Raw genomic sequence first — 17,126 nt, 5'->3', positions numbered from 1 at the left:
GCATCAGCAGAGCTGTATTGGGAGCCCAGGGCTGGCACTGTGGGGAAGGGGGGCTCTGGGTCAGGATTGAGGGGCATCGGCAGAGCTGTGTGGAGAGCCCAGGGCTGGGGTAGCGGGGATCGGCACAGAGAAGGCTCTGTAACACAGATGGTCGGCCACCACAACCCACCAGGCTGGGGACCCTTTGGGAGGTGCCTTCGTGCTGTGATCTCCTCCTGCATTAGTCCTCAAGGGCCTGCCCCAGCCTGCACTTCCCACGCTCGCCCTGCTCAGCAAATACGGCAGCCGGGCCAAGCCAAAGCACCAGCCCCGTCTGGCCGCACAGCCGCCTCCACCAGGGTTATCCTCCCAGGGCGGGGCGAGGCCGAACGGTATAAAGCAGGGAGTCCTGCGTATACCCAGGAGGAGCGAGAGGAGGGGGCTCTGTAGCTTTTCTGATGCACCCTGCTGCTCTTTCCCACAGCAGGTCTCTGCCCACCTGTGTCCACAGGTGGACCCGGAGTGCAGCCGTTGCTGTTTCTCTCCAAGGCCTCCTGGAATCGCTCAGCTCAGCACAAGCAGCTGCCTCTGTAGCCGTTCCTTTGTCCCTTCCCGCGATCTCTGTAAGGTGAGTAGCTGTGAGGTTCCGGCAACGGGACTCAGAGCAGGGAGGACACCCCGCAAAGGGGACATGGGGTGAACCCCACCAGCAGAACCAGAGGAAGTCAGCTGAAGTTCATAGAAATGACTACAGGCCACAAATGAGAGTAAGACCTCATTGTGCTAGGCGCTGCACAGACATGGCAGGAGAGACGGCCCCTGCCCCAATGACCTTGCAGTCTAAACAGAGATGGGGAAGCCCCACACAAAGTCTGTGGGAGAACTGGGGATTGAATTCAGATCTCAGCTTATTACCCTCAGCACTGGAGCAGCCTTTCTCACACTCTGTGTTATTACACACACAAAACTATGTTCAAAGACATTTATTAAGGCTGCAAAGCCAAGTGCTCTAAAGATAGAGCATGCCAGAATTAAGCTCGCCTGTGTAACCTTAATTCAGCCCCCTTGTGTGTATGCAGTATGATACGGTCTTTAATTACATGCTCACATGCTATGGTTTCCAAATCTCCGAACTTTTCCAGAATCGTTCAGCCTGAGGCCAACACCTGACATGAAAACTTTTAGCCTAAATGGTTGAAGTTTGACAAAGTTATAAGCAGCTGAAAACAGGGTCTTAGATGGGGAAGTGTTTCCAGCCCAACCCACACTGTTGTAAAACGGCATGAGCGTCAATGGACATAGGGGCGTGATAATAGCAGAACCGTAATGCAGGCTCATACAAATGCATCGCACTTATGTGGCCTCTTTAAGCACTTTGCAAACATAAGCCCCACCCCTTCTCTCAGAGGTGAGCATCATTTTACAGATGGGGAAACTGAGGCCTAAAGAGGGGCTGGGACTCTTGGTTAAGGTTATACAGGAAATCAGTGGCAGAGACAGGACTGGAACCCAGGCTGCGTCCTGACTCTTGCTTTGATACCCTCCCAATGCCAGTTCCTGGCGATCTGACTCACAGCCTGGAGTTCTACCCACCAGACAACTCTCCCTCCTAGAGCTTAGAATAGGCAGGTGTCCTGGCTGCCAGCACCCGGCTTTGGCTACTAGACAGCCCTGTGCTACTTACGATCCTCTTTCTTCTCCTTCTCAAGAAATAGAAATCAGGGCTGGCTGCCGCCAGGCCCCCAGAGCCTCCAGGAAGCCAGTGAAACAAGCCCATAAATTTTGCTAAGTGGGGTCGGGTGTGGGGAGCAGCACTGCCAGCCACTTGAAATAAACCAACTCCTCTGCCATGCTGCAGATGGGGAGAGCCATCCAACCCAGCTTTTCCCTTGAGCTGTGTATTTCTCTTGGCACCGGCGGCTGTAGCCCAGATCCCCATGCCAGGGAAACCTGGTACACAGAGTGAAGTTGGCTTGGAGGCAGAGAGGGGAGAGATGGCTGCCAGCAGACACCATCTGTTCCACTTACAGAGAGAGGAAAACAACTCACGCCCACCTGCCCTCCTGTCTACCCTGGCATTTTTATGCTGGGGCCTGAGCTGAGACAGCCAGTTGGGATTTTAAGCACTGCTCTGAGCAGGGTTTGAGATCGATCAGTTTCATTATCCCCAGGTAACCGATGGGCAAACTGAGGCACAGAGCAGTGATGTGACTTGCCAGAGGTCACCCAGCCGGCCAATGGCAGAGCCGGAACTAGAAACCCATGTGTCTGGGACTCTATCCTCTAGACCACACTGCCTCCTCCTAGGTGACAAGGTTGTCACGGCACCAGCACCTCATCTACACCAGGCCCCTCCCCATTGCCGGCAGCCAGAGCAATGATGGGAAAGCTAGATAAGGTGTGTGACCTGGCTGATCAGCTCCTGGGGCCCTTGTGGGGAATACAGCAGGGGATGGGCTGACTGCAAATGACTGGACTGCTGCATGCCTCTGTGTCAGCATGTCTAGACTTAAGGTCTGGTTCAGTTCCTGTTGAAATCAAAGGGAATCCTTTCCTTGACTTCCCATACGCTGCCAGCCAAAGAGCTCAGCACGGCTGCCCTTGTAGTCGGAGCGCCGTGCTCGGTGTGAGGAGACCTGGCTTCAAGGCCTGGCTCTGTTACAGGTTCCCTCTGTGACCATCCATGGGCAAGTCACTTTGAGGTGAGGAGGGACCAAGTGGTGTACCTGTGCCAGCTAAACCCTCCAGCGCAGATGCAGTGATAGGGCTCTAGAAGTGCTCATACCAGGAGAGCTGATGTCGGTTCCCCTGACTGGCACAAGCTACCCTGGGATAATTGTACCCACGCGAGGGTTCAGTGAAAAATCACCTCCCTAAGCAACAGAGCTCTGCTAAGAACTTCAGTCTGAGTCTCTCTGGGATTCACTTCCCCAGCTATAAAATGGGGGTATAATCATCATAGCAACGCGGGGCTGGAAGGGAGCTCGAGAGGCCGTCTAGTCCAGCCCCCTGCGCTGAGGCAGGACCAAGTAAACCTGGCCCATCCCTAACAGGGGTGTGTCCAACTTGGTCTTACAAACCTCCAGTCATGGGGATTCCACAACCTCTCTGGAAAGCCAGAGCTTAGCCACCCTGAGAGATGGGAAGTTTTTCATAATATCGAACCTAGCTCTCCCTTGCTGCAGATAAGGCCCTTTATGTCTTGTCCTCCCATCCGTGGGCATGGAGAACAACTGATCCCCGTCCTCTCTGTAATGGCCCTTCACGGATTTGAAGCCTATTACCAGGTTGCCCTCAGTCTTCTTTTCTCAAGACTAAAGGTACCCGGTTTCTTCACACTTCCCTCCTGGGTCAGATTTTCTAAACCTTTTGTAGCCAGTTATTTGAGTTTATTGTTCATTTATTGTGTTACAATTAACTAACATGTTATGTCATATATAATCACTGTATGCTAAATAGATATGGTCAATGCTCCATTTTTTACTAAGCTTTGACATTTGGTTTGGTTTTTCCATAATCCATATGGGATTTCATCATTTATTGGCGAAGATTTACCTTCACTTTTAATATGATTTATATCTTCCCCGCCCCAGGGTTCCTTAATTAAGGGAGAGATTCTATTCAATCCACAAAAGGCATTTGTTCATTTTCTTTTATGTCATATTTAAGAACAAGTTTTTTTACCTATTACTTTTAACCTTTCAATAAAATTTGGAAAATAATTCCTCCAAGTTTCTGGACCGCCAGTGGAAAATCCTTCAACAATACAAACTTTCACTTAGTCTTTAATGCGAACCATATTCCAATCTATACAGGCTTGACATATGACTCTGTACCTTGTGTATTGTCAAAGTTGTATTATTGGTCCATGTGGAAAACAAAGTTTTATCCCAAGTCTTATTTGTAAATTGTCTATTTCCTAGTGGACAGGACCCCCGTTTTTCCTCCTCACCGAAACTCAGATCACATCTGGAACTACCTGGCTCCTTTGGTGGAAGCGGTGGGGATAGCAGACTGAGTGGGCCATAGACACCTGGTCCCCCTCTCGCTGCAGTGATGGCCATTCTGGGTCACAGGTCATGAGCTTCACCCCACCCTGGTCTGACCTATGTGGGGCACCACGGCAGCATGGCTCACACACACCTTCCGAGTCCCAGACCCGGCCAGGAGATATTCCCTAGGTGGGGGGAGGGTTGTAGTCCGTCAGCGACCTGGAAGGAGCGTGGGCGCATGATGGGTGGGGGTCTATCAGGGGACTGCATGGAGGAGGGTACAGAGGTGAGAGTGTGAGAAAGACACAGGGCGTGGATCGATGTGCGGCTGGGGGTGAGCAGATGGGGACATGGCAAGAGTTTAAAAAGTCCTGTAAAGGGGCAGCACAAGTTTCACTGGTCTCAGAGGACCCAGGAACGCCATGTCCCTGAGGGCCGCCTCCTGTTGCCAGCTCTAGTCACTGCCTATTTTCCCGTAAGAACAGAAGAACGGCCACGCTGGGTCGGACCAAAGGTCCATCTAGCCCGGAGTCCGGTCTTCCCACAGTGGCCAGTGCCAGGTGCCCCAGAGGGAATGAACAGAACAGGGAATCCTCAAGTGATCCATCCCCTGTCGCCATTCCCAGCTTCTGGCAAACAGAGGGTAGGGACACCAGCCCCGCCCAGCCTAGCTAAGAGTTCCTTGGGTTGACTATGCATTGTGTGAAGAAATACTTCCTTTGTTTGTTTTCAACCTGCTGCCTTTTATTTTCGTTTGGTAGCCCCTAGTTCTTGTGTTATGAGAAGGAGTAAATAACACTTCCTTATTCCCTTTCTCCACACCAGTCGTGATTTTACAGACCTCTATCATATCCCCCCTTAGTTGTCTCTTTCCCAAGATGAAAAGTCCCAGTCCTATTAATCTCTCCTCATATGGAAGCTGTTCCATACCCCTAGTCATTTTTGTGGCCTTTTTCTGAACCTTTTCCAATTCCAATATCTCTTTTTTGAGATGGGGAGACCACATCCGCACACAGTATTCAAGCTGTGGGCGTCCCATGGATTTATATAGAGGCAATAGGATATTTTCTGTCTTATTATCTCTCCCTTTCTTAATGATTCCCAACATTCGGTTCGCTTTTTTGACTGCCGCTGCACACTGAGTGGATGTTTTCAGAGAACTATCCACAATGCCTCCAAGATCTTTCTTGAACAGTAACAGATCATTTAGACCCCATCATTTTATATGTATAGCTGAGATTATGTTTTCCAATGTGCATTACTTTGCATTTATCAACCTTGAATTTCATCTGCTGTTTTGTTGCCCAGTCACCCAGTTTTGTGAGATCCTTTTGTAGCTCTTCGCGGTCTGCCTGGGACTTAAGTATCTTGAGTAGTTTTGTATCATCTGCACATTTTGCCACCTCACTGTTTACCCCTTTTTCCAGATCATTGGTGACTATGTTGAATAGGACTGGTTCCAGAACAGACCCCTGGGGGACACCACTACTTACCTCTCTCCATTTTGAAAACTGACCATTTATTCCTGTCCTTTGTTTCCTATCTTTTAATCAGTTTCCGAACCATGAGAGCACCTTCCCTCTTAGCCCATGACAGTTTACACCAGCGTCTCACTTACAACGCACTCCCAGCACAGCCAGCTCCTAGGCCATGCAGAGCCGAGGCAAGCAGCCGCCACGGGAGAGATGGCCGTGGGCGGAGTGGCTCTGAAGTTGCCAGCAGGCCTGCAGCTTTAAAAATGGACTGCACCAGAGCCCTGGATGCAACATGCCCGGATTTCGGGGTGGTTTGGATCTGGGGCTGAAATTCTCGGCTTGGGCCCATCACCTGCCGTGAACTACAACCTCGAGGTAGAAGAACGTGCCAAACCTCTTGCTGATTCAGCGTCGGGGCTGCTCGCCCCTTCCCTCGAAGAGTTTTCTACAGACTCTTTCCAGGCTGTTTCCTCTGCCTCGCGCCAGAATCACCCCTAATTAGAACCAGCCTCTGGCTCGGCTGCCGGGGCGTTTGTTTCCCTTTGATGGTGGCCGATGGACATTTGCTGTTTGAAATCCGAGCTGCAGGCGTATCGGTTCCCGCAAGGCATGAAGCTTGTGCTTCAGCTCTGGGAAATGCCTTTGTTCCACCGGGTCATCCTTGCTTTCAAAGCCACGGCAGGAGACGGGACAACAGTCTCCTGGTGGCATGGATTGTGTGACCTGCCTCCCAGAGTTCAGCCCAGCCTAGATACCTGGGACCTGTGCTTTGTCCCTCTGTGCATCGCAAAGGGCCTTAGCGTGGGTGGAACCAGCCCTTTGACAACAGCTCCAGCACAAAGTACGTCAGGGTCCTGCTCTCAGCCCCTGGGGCGGGGAGCGGGTTGGACCGTGGCTGTTCTTCATGTCCCGGAGACCGTCCAGGGCCACGGGCAGCACAGCGTAAATTCAAGCATCCTGAGGCTGCTCTGACTTCCAGCAGGGGCCAAGCAGGACCCCGCACGGCCCCAGAACCCGGGGAGGCTAAAAGTGACATCTCTCGCCCTCCCACCCCATCTTCGCCCCGGACCTGGCTCTGGGGAAGCTCAGATCTGTCTCGTGCGTGGATGGCGCAGACCCAGACATCTTGGCACAGGGCCAGCCTGTGCACACCAACCCAAATGCCCCGAGCTTTGGGGCCAATAGACTCAGCTCCGGTTCTGGAACTGGCCAGCAGGGCTTGGGCTGAGCCTGGCTACGAACCCAGAGCTCTCAGCTTGGCTAGCAAAGTGGTGAGCTGCAGGGTGATCACGGTTTGTTCGAGTCTTTGCATTAAAAGCCAACATAGGGGCCAAAGGGCTGCTGGAAAGCCAGCTAGTGGTGAGAGCAGGCGTCTGGGAGCCAGGACTCCTGGGTTCTCTCTCCTTTTCGGGCAAGCTGTTGTGTGACCTGAGGCCCTTGATTTTGGCTGTCCCCATTTCTGGGAGCCCAGCTAGAGACACGCAGGAGCTGCTTTCCAGCACCGCTGGCCCCTCGCAGGCCTCGTTGCTGCCAACTGGAATTGTGGGTGAAAATCAGACCCTGGATCCCAGCATGCACCTGGGCAATTGGGACCCAGCAAGGAGATTTCCCAGTGGAAAATCTGAGCTAAACACGCGTGTCCAGAATAAAAACTCTGGGGCCACCTCGACAGCTGTCACTGGGCTGCAGTCACTCGGCCCTTCTGGAATTCAGATCCTCTAGTTCCAAAAGCCCATGTCCCTGCTACTGGGGCTAAAGGAGAATCTCCACTAGCTGGTGGCAGTTATAAGGCCTATGACACACAGTAGATCCATTAGGACCCCTCCCAGTATAGGGCAGGGACACATGCACACATGCTCACTTGCACACATGCTTACTTGCACACACACGTGCGTACACCCCCACTGGCCAGTTGGTTACGTGCGTATGGAGATGTACAGCTTACTCCTGGCCTTTCAGATCATCCACGGGGGCAACAGAGCTGAGTCTTTGCTCCCTTGTTCCCCTCCCAGGCTGCTCTCCCCCCCCGTCCCCAGCTGATTTACAACGTCAGTCCCTCCCACAGCGCTGAGCCCGGCCGGATCTCAGGGGTTTATGTCAAACCCTCAATTTTAGTTGGCTGCAGCGTTTTGCAACTCATGGCTTGCTGGTTCCCATGGCATCTGCCGTTCCCATTGCGAAGGGCCGGAGGTGCTTGGCTTCCAGGCCATGTAGAAATTAGGGATCAGCGCTAGCGGTGTCTTCCTGCCGCGCAGGGGTTGAGGGGAGAGTGCTGGGGGTTGGGGGGTGAGCGAGGGGCCGGGCGCTTCAGCCCAGAGCTTGCGTTTCCTCCAAGCACAGAAGGGAGGCCTCTGGAGCTGGCCAAGGCCGGCTGGGTCCTGTCTCCTCCACCTCGCTGCCAGCCAGTAGATGAGATACTCTCGGGAGACTCTTCCTCAGTGTGTCTCATTGTCACTGGGTGCCCGGGGTCGGGGGGCTGCCCAAATCCCCTTCCCTGCCACCAAACCCTTCCTGCCTGGCACGTGCAGCCTCAGTACACAGAGCTCTCTGTCCACCCAACCCCCCTCCCCGCTCGGCACCCAGCGCCAGGAGGAGAGCCACTTGAAGATGGCCTGGAGCCAACTGCCTGGACCCCGGCATCTACTGCACGGCCTCGACCCCTTGCCACTGCCAGCCATCGGGCGCCGGCACAGGTCTCTGGAGGGGAGGCTGCTGGGCCTCTCTGTAATTCCCTCCTGGCGTCGCCCGTTTCCCGTGGAACGAGCGGTGACTTCAGGGAAATGAGTCTGGGTTCGGCGCAGGCCGGTCACTCGATCCCAGCAAGCTTTCTGCCACGGGACGAGGGGGTTTCGCCAGCTGGACTTTGTTACAGGCTTTCTCTGTCCTGCGGGGAGCCACCGGCCCATCCAGCCGTGCACCGAGCCAGAGCGGGGTTTGGTCTGGACCCAGGCGGGCTTTGGTACTACCTGGAGCCATGATGGGCAGACTCCCAGGCAAGCTCCTCGCTGTGGAGAGAGCTGCTGCACACCCCACCCTGTGTGGCCCCGTGGGGGTGTTTTCACCCCCCTGTTCATCGGTTCCCATCTGCCCCAGGGACTGAAAGTCACGGCCCCCTGCTTAGCAGCCTTGCTGAAGCGAGACCATGCAGAGGTGGTTTCCTGAGCTTCTGTGGCTCCTTGGGCGGGATGCTGTCGCAGACTCAGACCCATTGAATTTCACCTGCCATTTCGTTGCCAGTCCCCCAGTTTTGTGAGTTCTGTTCCAACTGGAAATAAACAGGGCCATAGGGGCTGTCCCAGGACTAGGCCAAGGGTCCACATGACGGACAGCAGGGTCCTGCCCCCGCTGGAGAGTCACACCTCTGGCTGGTTGTCCAACACACGGGGACTTTTCCTCCTGGTCCCAGCAGCTCTTGGGCTTGTGCCCGTCGCCGGAGGGGCGCTCTCCCCCGGTAATTTTATCCCAGCAAGGTGTCGTTGCATTCACTCTCCCCATCTGGCTCCAGCTCTGGCTCCCCCTAATCCATGCGGCTAGTGGTTATGCCGCTCGCTTTCCCTTTCATGCACCCACAGTCGCGGGCCCCTGTGTAAACAGAACCAAAGGCCACAGTAGCTACCAAGGCTGTTCCCCGGGGGACTCGTCCGGCTCCTCTTCCTTTCCTGTGCCAGGCCAAGCTACAGCCATGGCAGAGATTCCCAGGACACGGAGAGCCCCCGGAGCCGGTTATCGGCCAGGGCCAGCAGACTGGTGGCTCCAGCGGTGAAAACCGACGCCTCCCAACCTCTGACTGTCACTCTCTTAGCTGCTGGCACTGGGACAGCTGGCGCAGGGGTGGGATCAGATGGATACAATGTGGAAAGGCCCCCGCAGGGTCTGTTTGCTTGACTGAGTTCCCCGGCTGGTTTGATCAGGGCGCTGAGCCAGTCATGCTGCAATGCGGCCCACGCAGCACGTCATGATAGAGAGCTCGGCACCGGGTTCTGGGTCTCCTCTCACTTATGCTGGTGCAAACCGGGCCCGAGGTTGCCAAGTTAGTCCAGTGCCGGTGAGAGCAGGACCAGCCCCGGAGCCCTAACTGCCCCTGGCCCCCACAACTTGCAGCCCCTGGTACAGAACGTGCTGGGGGATGGGAAGGGTGAACATGGCCCTCCAGCTCTCTGGGGCAGCAGAGTGGCCCATAGACAGCCATTCAAAGCTGGGGTTTCGTGTGCGGGGGCTGCTTGCTGTCATAGAATCATAGAATCATAGAATATCAGGGTTGGAAGGGACCCCAGAAGGTCATCTAGTCCAACCCCCTGCTCGAAGCAGGACCAATTCCCAGTTAAATCATCCCAGCCAGGGCTTTGTCAAGCCTGACCTTAAAAACCTCTAAGGAAGGAGATTCTACCACCTCCCTAGGTAACGCATTCCAGTGTTTCACCACCCTCCTAGTGAAAAAGTTTTTCCTAATATCCAACCTAAACCTCCCCCACTGCAACTTGAGACCATAACTCCTTGTCCTGTCCTCTTCTACCACTGAGAATAGTCTAGAACCATCCTCTCTGGAACCACTTCTCAGGTAGTTGAAAGCAGCTATCAAATCCCCCCTCATTCTTCTCTTCTGCAGGCTAAACAATCCCAGCTCCCTCAGCCTCTCCTCATAACTCATGTGTTCCAGACCCCTAATCATTTTTGTTGCCCTTCGCTGGACTCTCTCCAATTTATCCACATCCTTCTTGTAGTGTGGGGCCCAAAACTGGACACAGTACTCCAGATGAGGCCTCACCAATGTCGAATAGAGGGGAACGATCACGTCCCTCGATCTGCTCGCTATGCCCCTACTTATACATCCCAAAATGCCATTGGCCTTCTTGGCAACAAGGGCACACTGTTGACTCATATCCAGCTTCTCGTCCACTGTCACCCCTAGGTCCTTTTCCGCAGAACTGCTGCCGAGCCATTCAGTCCCTAGTCTGTAGCGGTGCATTGGGTTCTTCCGTCCTAAGTGCAGGACCCTGCACTTGTCCTTGTTGAACCTCATCAGATTTCTTTTGGCCCAATCCTCCAATTTGTCTAGGTCCCTCTGTATCCTAACCCTGCCCTCCAGCGTATCTACCACTCCTCCCAGTTTAGTATCATCCACAAATTTGCTGAGAGTGCAATCCACACCATCCTCCAGATCATTTATGAAGATATTGAACAAAACCGGCCCCAGGACCGACCCCTGGGGCACTCCACTTGACACTGTCAGTGGCCTGTGATCTACAGGAGGTCAGACAGATGATCTGGTGGGCCCTTTTGGATGCTAAAGCATTTAGAGCAGCCTGGGGGTTGCTCTAATTTATATCGGGGGCCAGGCCTGGCATCCTTCGGGGTACAGATCTGGCCTAATGCCACCCAATGTGCTTACGCTGAGTGCGCTGAAGGTCGCAGCACAGAATGGCGGCAGGGCCTTGAATTCAGGTGGGCTCTTTGAGTGCGATTGTGAGGGAGAGGGTGGGAGTGTCGTGGGAGGCACAGTGTACTGCGGGCTCTGGGATACGTCCTGCTAAGTAGCTGGGCGGGCGACAGCCAGTCGGGATTGTAACGTTGCCTAAACGGGTGATTTCCTGGGTGTTTACTAGCTATGTGGGTAGCAAATGAGCAATCAGAACTGTGAGTTAAAGACTTTGGGGGGGGCACATGCACGCACCCGCCCCCCCACATGTGTGTGCACACGCACACCCACCCACACACCCACGCACACCCACCCACACCGCACACGTACATCCACCCCCACCCCATGGACACAAGCGCATACCCATATGCACGCTCACACCCACGCACACCCACCCACACCCATGCACACCCACGCACACGTACACCCACCCCCACCCCACCCCCATGGACACAAGCGCACACCTACATGCACGCTCGTACTCACTCACACCCACTCACACCCACACACAGGCGCACATTCTCTACGCCCGCCAGCCCAAGGCGCGTGAAATCGGTGGGGTTGCACTCATGAGGACGGTACTGAACGTGGAAGGAAGTGCGGAATCAGAACGGGTGTTTCCATCCAAGAAAGAATACCAAAAGCCCATCAGTGCCATCGTCCAGACAGCCTGTATGCCCTTAACTCTGCCCCCTTGTGTGTGCGTTATGAGGCACGCTCTAATTTCACAGCCACACGTTTTTTTTCTCCAGGACCCTGCCTCTGGGTGATGCCCAGAGAATGAGGCCGGGATATATTAGGAATGAGGCTGGGGCCTACCCCAAGGCTGAGCCCCTCCACTGATGCTCCTCAGCCCTGAGCACCATTGCTAGTCCAGCCCGTAATCTCCACTGCGGTTCCTGCCCCCTCTCCACCTCAGGGTGCCCGCAGGCTGCGGTTTGCTCTCTAACACGCTCCCTCCCTGCACGCCTCACCCCGTCCCCGTGAGGCACATGGAGGTCGAATCAATTGCCAAGGCCACACAGAAAGTCAGGGGTAGAACCCCAGAGTTCCTGGCACTCAGGCCTGTGTGCAGGCCACTAGGCCATGCAGAGAAGACAATGGAAAGGAGAACAGCTGCCCCCTTGGAATCATGGGGGAACTGATGAGGTGGGAGATGCTCCACTGATCTGTCAGTCCCCCACCTGGTGTTAGACTAACAGGGGCGCTCCCCGAGCGATCCCCAATCGGTGCTTTAATGGGGAAGGCAAGATCCACCGAGGCCCCAATGTGACCCCTTGATGCTCACTAGGGGCAGCCTCAGAGTGTACAGGGATCCCCTGGGTCTGATCTCGACATAATCATCAAAGGGTGTCAAGTAAGGTCTCTCCTGAAAGCCCAATCATTGTGAATTGTCTGTACTGGTAAAAGGGAAGGAGTAATGTGTCCCCACTAAACTACGGGCTTAAGGGCTGTGAGTTGGGGCTGGTCACCAGAAGGTGATAAACAAGTTTCTTTCATGCTTATCTCCCAGTCTGGCTAGCTGTAAACTGAGTACTGGGTATGTCGCAATGGAGGCCTGTCTGCAGTCCAAGCCAAACCAAGCCATTGTAAAAGCAACAGGAAAGGAACCTGCAGGAAAAAAACAAAACCAGGGGGGGGCCGGGGGGGCGGGGAGGGCATAACCTGTCTATGAGTGAAGACAATGGATTGTTGGGGGTATAACTTGGGGTGCAAAGAGACACCCTTCCCCTAGGGGACAAGCTGGCCGCAGGCTTGGCTTACAGTTTCACTGGTATCCCCTTTTTCTAGTTAACACTGCGCATGATACAAGGAACTCCTGATTTACCTGCTTCATAATCATCCATTATTTCATAGGCTTCAATCAGGCGCTCTCCTGCTTGGCTCGTCTTGAAACAATGTTGATATTCCAGTCTCTCCTGTGACCGAGTCTCTCCTGGCTTTGAATAACCGTGGACCCCTTCTACCTTGTTGTTATTCAGCAGTATAATGTCACTGTCTAATCAGCGCAGTCCCTGCACCTGGAGCGAGCACCGCGGTGTCGGCTGGTTTCAGTGACTGAACCCAGCGTTCCCTGTGAAGGGGGCAGTCGGAGCTACGTGCTGTCAGTGAAGTGGCGCGGTGATCCGGAGGGGTGACTGGTAAACTGGGGGGGGCAGGGGGGACGACTGTTCCTTTGGAAATAGCGGTGTGACGCTGGCAGACCAGATGCCAGCTCGTGCCCAGGCCTCAGTGGACACTTATAAATGCATCGCTGGAAAGCGGGCTTGCTCCCCTGTGTGTTAGCATCACCACAATGGACATCAGATGTTCAGTTGATGAGTGGTGTTTCGTGTTTTTTAAAAATGCTTGTAAGCCACTGCATGTATTGTCCTCAATCACCTGTACCCCAGGTTATAAAGTGATAGCCAGCATCTGCGCTGTAAACCTCTGTGACTATGTAACTCATCAAACAGAGCAGAACATAAGAGCGGCCAGATTGGGTCAGACCAAAGGTCCATCTAGCCCAGTATCCTGTCCTCTGACTGTGCCCAATGCCAGGTGCCCCAGAGGGAATGAACAGAACAGGGAATCATCATGTGATCCATCCCCTGTCGCCCATCCCCAGCTTCTGGCAGACAGAGGCTAGGGACACCATCCCTGCCTAGCCTGGCTAACAGCCATTGATGGAGCTATCCTCCATGAACACATCTAGTACTTTTTGGAACCCTGTTATAGTCTTGGCCTTCACAACATCCTCTGGCAAGGAGTTCCACAGGTTGACTGTGCGTTGTGTGAAGAAATACTTCCTTTTGTTTGTTTTCAACCTGCTGCCTCTTAATTTCATGTGGTGACCCTGAGTTCTTGTGTTATGTGAAGGAGTAAATAACACTTCCTTCTTTACTTTCTCCACACCAGTCACGACTTTATAGACCTCTATCATATCTCTCTATAGTTGTCTCTTTCCGAAACTGAAAAGTCCCAGTCTTATTAATCTCTCCTCAGACGGAAGCTCTTCCAGACACCTAATCATTTTTGTGGCCCTTTCTGAACCTTTTCCAATTCCAATATATCTTTTTTGAGATGGGGAGACCAGATCTGCATGCAGTATTCAAGATGTGGGCGTACTGTGGATTTATATAGAGGCAACATGATATTTTCTGTCCTATTATCTCTCCCATTCTTAATGATTCCCAGCTTTCTGTTCTGTTTTTTGGCTGTCATTGCACACTGAGTAGTTGTTTTAAGAGAACTATCCACAATGCCTCCAAGATCATAGAATCATAGAATATCAGGGTTGGAAGGGACCCCAGAAGGTCATCTAGTCCAACCCCCTGCTCAAAGCAGGACCAATTCCCAGTTAAATCATCACCCAGTTAAAGATCTCCTTCTTGAGTGGTAACAGCTAATTTAGACCCCATCATTTTCTATTTATAGTAGGGATTATGTTTTCCAATGTGCATTACTTTGCATTTATCAACCTTGAATTTCATCTGCCATTTTCTTGCCCAGTCACTCAGTTTTGTGAGATCCCTTCGCAGTCTGCTTTGGACTCAACTAGCTTGAGTAGTTTTGTATCATCTGCAAATTTTGCCACCTCACTGTTTACCCCTTTTTCCGGATCGTTTATGAACAGAGAGAAAGCCTTGTAGAATGCAGACGACGGTCTCTAACTAGAAGATGCTAAATCCTGTTCATTAAACACAAATGAGCCATTGTGCTAGAACAGGGCTCTCAACCTTTCCAGACTACTGTGCCCCTTTCAGGAGTCGGATTTGTCTTGCGTACCCCAAGTTTCACCTCACTTCAAAACAACTTGCTCACAAAATCAGACATAAAAATACAAGTGTCCCAGCCCACTGCTACTGACAAATGGCTGACTTTCTCATTTCCCCATATAATTATAAAATACATCGATTGGAATATAAATATGGTACTTACGTGTCAGTGTACAGCATATAGAGCAGTATAAACAAGTCAGTGTCTGTATGAAATTTTAATTTGTACTGACTTGGCTAGTGCTTTTTGTGTAGCCTCTTGTAAAACGAGGCAAATATCTACATGAGTTGAGGTACCCCCTGGAAGAGCTCTGCGCACCCCCAGAGGTACGTGTATCCCTGGTTGAGAATCACTGTGCTAGATCAAGGATCAAAGACTTTTTTAAGTGCATCCCCTCCACCCGCATGAAGCAGGGACCTGTGTGGGAACTGTTGCTATCAGCTTGATTTCCGAGGGAAGAAGATATAAAAATGCCTCACAAGGAAAAAGCATCGTCTCTTTGAACTCTCACGGGGCCAGAGACAGTAGCTAAAGCAGAGACCCCCGGGGTCAACCTGGGTCCGCCCTGAAAGACATTTTGAAGGGACAGATTATTACAGCCTTGTCACCTTTAGGAACCATAGATGGTAACTCAGGTGCCTGTATGTTTCCTTGCTTTAACATGAAAATGACTCTCATTTCTTCTTCCTAGTTAATAAACGGTTAGTTTTATGCCAGGATTGTCTTCAGGCGTTGTCTTTGGTGTAAGATCTAGAGTACCAGTTGATCTGCAGTAAGTGACTGGTCTCTTGGCACTGGGAGCAACCTAAATGTGGTGTGATTTTTGGTGTAAGTGACCAGGGATCTCTAAATCCAGCTTGCCTGGTGGTAACATAGATCCGGAGAGCCCAAGGGGACTGTCTTTGACCCATGGTAAGACTGTTGCAGAGATCCAGGAGTTCACACCACCAGCTTGGGGTGTCTGCCCTGCTTTCGACAGTCTGCCCGGGGGTGGGGACTCACGGCTGTGAGTGCCTCCAGACAGTGTGACAAGCGGGTCTGTGAATTCGGGGAGCATCCAGTGGGCCAGGGGCTGGGCGTGCCAGGGTGATGCTTAGAGGGATCGGGGGTCGGGGTGTAGCTATTGCTAATCTGCAGCAAGAGAGCAGGGTCTGCGTAGGCTGGGGGAGGGCAGTGCTTGAGTTGCCGGGGGCTGGTGGAGTCGGGGAGCTGACCTCCGGCAGGCACAGACAAGGTTCCCTCACGCTAAGGGCAGGTGGCAACGCTGGGTACCCCCAGGAAGTGTCACATTCACCAAGATGCCCTGGGGGACCATCCTCCCTCACCCCAATCTGGCAGTCCAGATACCTTCCATCTCTAGTTGATACCCCAGGGCATGGCTGGTGCCTGCCATTCCCAGGGAATGGATCTGGCTGGGGCCAGGTGGGGTGGGGTGGGGGGTGGACAGAGGTTTCAGAAGGCCAATTCCCCTTGGAGGGGAAAAGCCCTGTAACATCTTGAGTCATTTGAGCCACACCAGCTGATCACTGCCCACCTCTTTCTGGAGGGGGCCAGATGTGCCGGAGCGGCCGCAGGAGCTGGGAGCAGTGGAGAGCCTCCCATGTCCTCTCAGAAAGCAGCTCTGTTGTACTGGTGAACTACCCATCTTGGGAGCTTTGCCGCTGTGAATACCCCACCTGCGATCACACCCCGGGACTGCAGGATCGCTCCGTGGTTCTTGTAAACCTTGATGGTCGGTCGTGCCCCTGGAAAGAGCTTTAGTGCAAAAACCATCGGATGTCTGAAATATTTCTTACCCACAATAGTAAGACAGGCGGGAACGTAATAAGCACTAAATAAGTGCACCGAGCATACCCTAGCAACAGCTCCAGGCTCGGCGTGGCTTGCTGGTCTGGGCGGTGCGACTGCTGCAGCCAGGGTCTGCAAGCAAGGCCCCCACATCAGAGGGGCTGGGTCAAAACGTGTGCGAGCGGCATGTGCCCGGATGCATGGGGGCGCAGTGCTGCTTGCTCAACTTCGGCTTGGCCGATCTCCTGCCGTCATGCCGGAGGGGTGGCGGGGCCGAAGCTGAGTGGTGCTGTGAACCCCGTGCACCCGGTCGCAGCTTCCGCAGTGGGGAGCAGCCCAGCCAGCCCCATTGGACTGGAGCTGCAGACTGCCACTGTGGGGTCAGTGCGGGGCAGGTCTGCAACCCTCCCCCAGGGACAGGACCTGACCCCCACAGGTCTTCCAGCCTCCCGGGGACAGGACCTGATTCCCCCACCTCTCTGGCCCTCCCACATGGTTGTGACCCGCAGGTTGAGTAACCCTGCTATAGACACACCCAGTGAGTCCCGGCTTCATTTGGGGGCGGCAGGAGGTGTCTCCTCTTGGATCCCCAATTCTTGCTCCCTTCCTCATGCGGGGAGGGTCCACCCTTCCATCCCTGCTGTCCCTAAACAGCTGGTCAGCACCAATCTGGGGCCTGCCAGCATGATTGATGCTGAAATCTCCCCGTCAGGAGGG

The 17,126-nt window shown here is 53.5% G+C and overlaps 1 long non-coding RNA gene across 1 annotated transcript; it reads left to right on the top strand.

Annotated features, from left to right (window-relative positions):
• The first annotated feature begins 465 nt into the window (after positions 1-465).
• Positions 466-15,337, top strand: LOC311519096. Its single transcript, XR_014711202.1, has 2 exons — positions 466-607; positions 12,720-15,337. It is a non-coding gene; the product is annotated as an uncharacterized lncRNA (long non-coding RNA).
• Positions 15,338-17,126: the final 1,789 nt, after the last annotated feature.

The sequence above is a fragment of the Lepidochelys olivacea genome (genome assembly GCF_965140295.1).
Source record: "Lepidochelys olivacea isolate rLepOli2 genome assembly, chromosome: 3".
NCBI classification, from domain to species: domain Eukaryota; kingdom Metazoa; phylum Chordata; order Testudines; family Cheloniidae; genus Lepidochelys; species Lepidochelys olivacea.
The sequence above is the reverse complement of the archived record's forward strand: the minus strand, read 5'-3'. Positions and strand labels throughout refer to the sequence as shown.